Here is a 6,000-nt window from a genome sequence, read left to right as displayed (position 1 = left end):
ATAAGTAACTAGTTATTAAAGTCATTAATACAAAACCAAATAAAAAGTGCAAAAGATTAAAAATAAAAAGTATTATACTAAACACTTGTCTTCACCAAGTGATGTAAGAGACTTAGGCAAACATGGCCTTGATTGTCAAGAACTCTTACGATCAATCTTGGATCCCGAGACGACTCACACACTCTACGATGGACAATGGATGATGGTGGTGGATGATGGTGTTATGGTGGTGGTGGGTGGTGGATGAAGTGTGAGAGAGGTGGTGTGCCAAGGGATGAGAGAAAATGAAGCCAAGCTCCTCTATTTATAGGCTGAACAGAAGGCTGGACACGGCCCCGTGTCCGCTGGACACGGCCCCGTGCCCGTCTGACATTCTCTCTCTTCATTAATTGTAATTCGCAATTACAATTAATGCGCCTGCTGTACTTTCATCACGCCCCCGTGCCCGCTGGACACGGCCCCGTGGTGGGCAATGGAAGCTTCTACTGGTTTGTCTTTTCTGCTGCTTCCTGGGCACGCCCCCGTGTTCGCTGGACACGGGGCGTGTTCAGACTCTGTTTCTTCTCCTTTGCTTTGGGAGGTGCCGTTGAGGGTCCGGGCAGTCTACTTTTGTCCCTTTTCTTGTATTTATGGTAGAATTAGTTGTCTTTTTGCTTCTTTTGTGATTTTGAGCTCATTTCATCCTGAAAATACAAAAGGAAGACAAAAACACTCTTTTTCCAACATTAGTACTTAAAAAGGGTTAGTTTTATGCCTTAATTGATGTGATTTATATGTTGCATTTTACACACATCAACGAGTCCGTAATTAATTTACGGACGCATAGGATAAAGAATCACGAAAAACGGACTAGTAGAACGAAAGTTATGGGATTTGAAGTTAGAAATTGGTTAAAATTCGAAGCTGGGGGTTTGCAGCTCAAATAATCAAAACCTTCTGTGAAAAAGAGGTCGTCGCGCCCCGCGACGGAGAACTTAAAGTCTGTCGCGCCCCGCCACAGCCCGTGGCGGCCCGCGAAGGCTGAGGCTAAATCTGTCGCGGGCCGCGACAGACTGTAGAGCTGGCATTTTCTTTTATTTTGTTAATCTTACGTTCCGGACTTGTTTAAACTTATTATTTGACCATCAAAACTAACTTTTATGTTGGTTTTGAATTTAGGTGATCTTAGTTTGCGTCCGGATGATGATCAAGTCAAGTATCTTGAACCGAACACTCATCTTTGAAGCTTTCGCAATGATGTCGTTTTGTTTATATTTCAAACAACTTATGTAAACAATTGTTACTATCTTTTGAATGTTTTAATCGTGTGTGGATGATAACTTATAAAAGTTTCTGAAAGGTCGCATTTTCATGAAAAATTCGTAGTTTATTAATATAATCTTGATAAATTAAAACGGGTCTTACAAGGAGCACAACTATGATTTTGTTGAACAAGCTAATAAGCATTTTCTTTTGTCTGAACGACACCTTACTCAGCTCCAGAAGCATGTTATACATAGCATGTCTAAGTTGAATTTGGGAGCTGTTAAGGCGTTTAATGTTATGAATACTTGTTTTGGCGGTTTTGAAGACGTGGGTGCAAGTAAAGTAGATTTTAAGAACTACAAGAGGCAAATTAACTTGTTTTATCTGGGAATACGACGCTAAGATGGTTGTGAGACATTTGCATGAAAAAAAAAAAAACAGTCCCAACCTAATTTCTCGTACGATTACTTCACATACGAAGAGAATCGTTTGAAGGGACTTTTTTGGTGTGATGATCAACGCAAACGTAATTAACACGTGTCTGGTGATGTGATATCATTTGACGCCACGCATCCTTCCAACAAGTAATATTTATAATTCTATTTTTTGGCGTTTTCACTGTTTAGATGCATTGGCGTTTTGTTCTAGTTTCATTTTTTCAATGGCGTTTTTATATGCAGATACTCTATGGTGTTTGTACCGTTCACTCGTATAGACATTACAATGTTACATTTGGTGCTGCATTATTGGCATCAGGAACTATTGATACATAAATATGGTTGTTGAGAGCTTTTCTAAAAGTTGTCGGTTCTCAACCAACAGTTGTTGTCACTGACCAAGATCCAGCAATGAAGAAGGCTATTTCTGTAGCATTTGTTGAAACGAGGCATTGGTTATGCATGTGGCACGTGACGCATAAACTTTCTCTAAAGGTTGATTTTCTTATTTTCATGTGTTTGGCGTTTTAAGATATATGGCATCTTGGCATTTATAACTGTTTTTCATGTTAGTTTGTTGTTTCTAATGTATCTATTGCATGACGTTTTCGTGTTTTATATAGGTTGGTGTTAGGCTATGCAATTTCACCAATTTCAAAAAACGTATTTGTGGTGTTGTGTGGACGGATATTCTTACACCTGAAGAGTTTGAATCGGGATGGGAAGAGGTTATTGAAGAGTTCAATTTAGATGATAATGATTGGTTTTCTGATATTTTTGCACTTAGGGAATATTGGATACCTGCATACTATAGAATGGAGGAACTGTCAGGCCTTATGCGTACGACATCGAGGTCGGAGAGTGAGAACCATTTTTTTGGTCAAGTGTGCAATTCAAAATCTACTCTTGTTGAGTTCATGACTCATTACGAAACTTCAACAACGTCACACGCACCGGAAAAATGATCATGAATCTCGATACAAATGCCCCCAGTTGAAAAGTAATTATAAAGTGTTGGAGAACCAAACTGCTGAGATATACACAAATTTTTTTTTGTGACATTCAAACTGAGCTAATCGGGATTGGGGATTGCTTAAATCAACGTTATGAAGAGCAGCCCGATGGGTTTGTTAAGTTTTTCATAAATGATTTCCAGCAGCCTTGTACATCCTTATTCGAGGTAAACAATGGCGTTTTTTGGGTATTTTATTTGGCGTTTTCTGAATATGGCGTTTATTATATGAAGAATTTTTTTTACATGGAGTTTTTGTGTTCGTTGTTTGATCGTGTTTTATACAAACATTATCTGCATGGCGTTTTATACATACATTGTTTTTGGTGTTTTTCAGGTAATGTACCGTAAGTCGAATTGCACCAGCAGTTGCTCATGTAGGTGTTTTGAGCAGATTGGTTTTCTATGTATCATATATTTTATGTTTTGAGAAGTTTGGATATTAGGGAATTCCCAAAACAGTACATTTTGAATAGATGGCGTAAAGAGGCTTCGCCAAATTGCTCTTCCGATTACTCAATGAGTCATGAATTTATGACCGAGCTTGACCCCGATATGCAAAGTATGATGCGAGAAATTATTTTTGCAAGAGAGTATACTTTGAATCATTTATCCGGTAATAAGGATGAACTATCCTTAGATCATGTTCAATCTTATATGAGGAAGGTTCAAGATATGCAGATTGTTGCTCCTCCTCCTAGTACTAGGGATAGATTTGCGGAGATAACAGGTCAATATCAAAACGACAAGAATCCGATAAGAGTCGCTGTTGGGTATAAGTCGAAAGGTTCTGATCTCGCAAGCGTTTGAAATCCAAATAGGAGGAAGCAATCGAAAAAACAAAAACAAAAGGGAAGCCCGGGGCGAAAGGAAGACAAATGTAAGAATTGTAAAGCTTTCGGACACCACGCATCAACGTGTCAGAAGCCCGTAATTAAAAGAAAACCGACACGGTCTTCGAGAGAAAGTGAAGAGTAGTTTGGCGTTTTTTGTATTTTTTATTTTTTTCAGAACACACAATATTGGCATTTGGCGTTTTATATTTTTTATATATTATTTTTTATTGCTTTTTTCGCATTTTCCACTTTTTGTGCGTAACATGTGATTTGGAAGTTACATAACAAACCATAGAAGATCGCACACACATAAAAACGCCAAAAAAATACCTTTCAGTAAATAAAAATATATTATTCCTCTAGTTGGGTGAGGATTAACTCATTAATGTTTTGCTGAATGAGATGGACAACATTGTTAATTCTCACTTAAGAATGTTGTCCAACCCATTCAGTGAAACTTTATTGAGAATAAAACTGAATCTCTAAGAAACGACGTTTGCAATCTGTGGTTTTTGAACTTTTTGGCGTTTATAAACTGAATGGTATTTAGTAAAATATGACGCTTGTTTTTGGTGTGATCAATGGAAGGTCCTGAGACGTTGTTTATATAAGATGTTTTTGGCGCATAGTTTAGGCGGGAACTTTATTATAATAGATGTTAGTAATGAAGCTTCCGTCGTTTCAGTTACTGTTTGTTCAGCTTTATCTGTTAAAGTTGTAGGTGTCCCATCATTAAGTTGACGTTTTGTATGAATGTCGTTGTAGTTAAAGAAGACAGAATAAAACTAATTTACTCGTGCAAGGCAAAATAATGTTATGGCGTTTGAAACACAAAGTTTGGCGTTTTGTATGAATGTCGTTTTAGATAAAGATGACGTTTCATATGGAGGGATTGATGTGTATGACTTGTAGTTTAAGGCGGGAATTTTAATGGAGTTTTACTCATGAGTTTGGCGTTTTTTATTAGAGCAGTAAAAGACCCTTTTACTCTTAATGAAACGCGCGCATGTAATAAAGTTGATGTTATTTACGAAAACACCACCGCGCCAATCTAATCCATAGATTCTTTTAATCCAACAGATGAGGGGCGTTCTCAACGTTTTCACACTTTTAGGCGTTTTCCCTAAATCCTGCCCCTACAAAATAAAATATATTTATTGACAATGGTATTGGGTTTATATTGTAAGATTAAATATAATTATTGTGTTATATTTAATTGTGTAGCTATTATAATCATTTATATTATATAGATCAAAATATATTATATCTATTACATAATTAGTTTATAATTGTTGATGGACCATATTACCCTTATACTAATTAGGTTTCCTCTTGGGTATATATATAAGGAGATAACTAGAGATGTTAAATGTTAGACACTAATAATAACATCACAGAAATTGCCCCTCTACTCCTCTCTCTCCATCAGAATTCCTTCCCTTGAATTCGGTTTCACCATCATCATCTTACACCCTAAGGAGGAACCAGATCAAGCTGACAACTATGTCGAACTCAATGGATACGTCTCTGACTAGATTCTCTGTTGGCCTGTCTACGGTTACAGGTATTTCATATATGTTTTCCATTAAGTTTATACAAAACTGATCAACATATGGTATCAGAGCATATGTTGATAAATCAGTTTTGTTTATAATTTACTTTGAGTAATCCGTGTAACACACGGGTACTTAGAGGGTGTTTGGGACTCCTTCTCAAAAAGGACTTATTAACTTATATAAGTCATAAGGTATAAGTTACAAATACCAACTTCTCAAAAACAACTTCTTAACATACGAAAACATCTTAAATAAGCTAACTCAGACACTATAAAAACAAGTTATTAAGTTTTATAGATCAATAATTAATAAGTTGCTACCAAATAAGCTAAGGCCCTGTTTGTTTGCATCTTAATAGCCTCTTAATACCTCATGTCTGATTGAGTCAGATTTCAGATTGTTTGTTTCACCCCTCTTAGACCATGTGTAGTGGTTAAACAAAATAATGCCCCCACCATGGGGCATTATTCGACACGTGGCAGTCCAGTCAGCATGGGGCGTTATTGCAAAAGTGGCGTAGTGGGAATAATGCCTAATAATGCCCCTTCCAATCATTAAACAAAAAAAAGGAAACAGTTGCTCATTGGCTAGTCAAACCTTGGACCACTCCCATTGGCCACATTCAAATTCCATTTGACCCACTTCAGCGTTTTAAATAAAACGCCAACCTGCAATTTTTTCAAAAACAACGCCCAATAACGCCTAGTGTAATGGGGGTGGGGGCGTTTTGGGGCCTTTTTTTTTTTATTTTTTTTAAATACCGCCCCATTACGGGTGTTCTTAAAACTTACCCAGCCTCTTATTTATGTGTGACCGAGTCATACATGGGGTGGAGTCTGACTAAACTCTGAATGACAATTGTGACTTGTATACCCCTGAGAATAGGGCTGTAAACGAACCGAACGTTCAGCGAA

This window comes from Helianthus annuus, chromosome 3 (genome assembly GCF_002127325.2).
Source record: "Helianthus annuus cultivar XRQ/B chromosome 3, HanXRQr2.0-SUNRISE, whole genome shotgun sequence".
NCBI lineage: Eukaryota > Viridiplantae > Streptophyta > Magnoliopsida > Asterales > Asteraceae > Helianthus > Helianthus annuus.
This window is presented reverse-complemented; position numbering follows the sequence as displayed.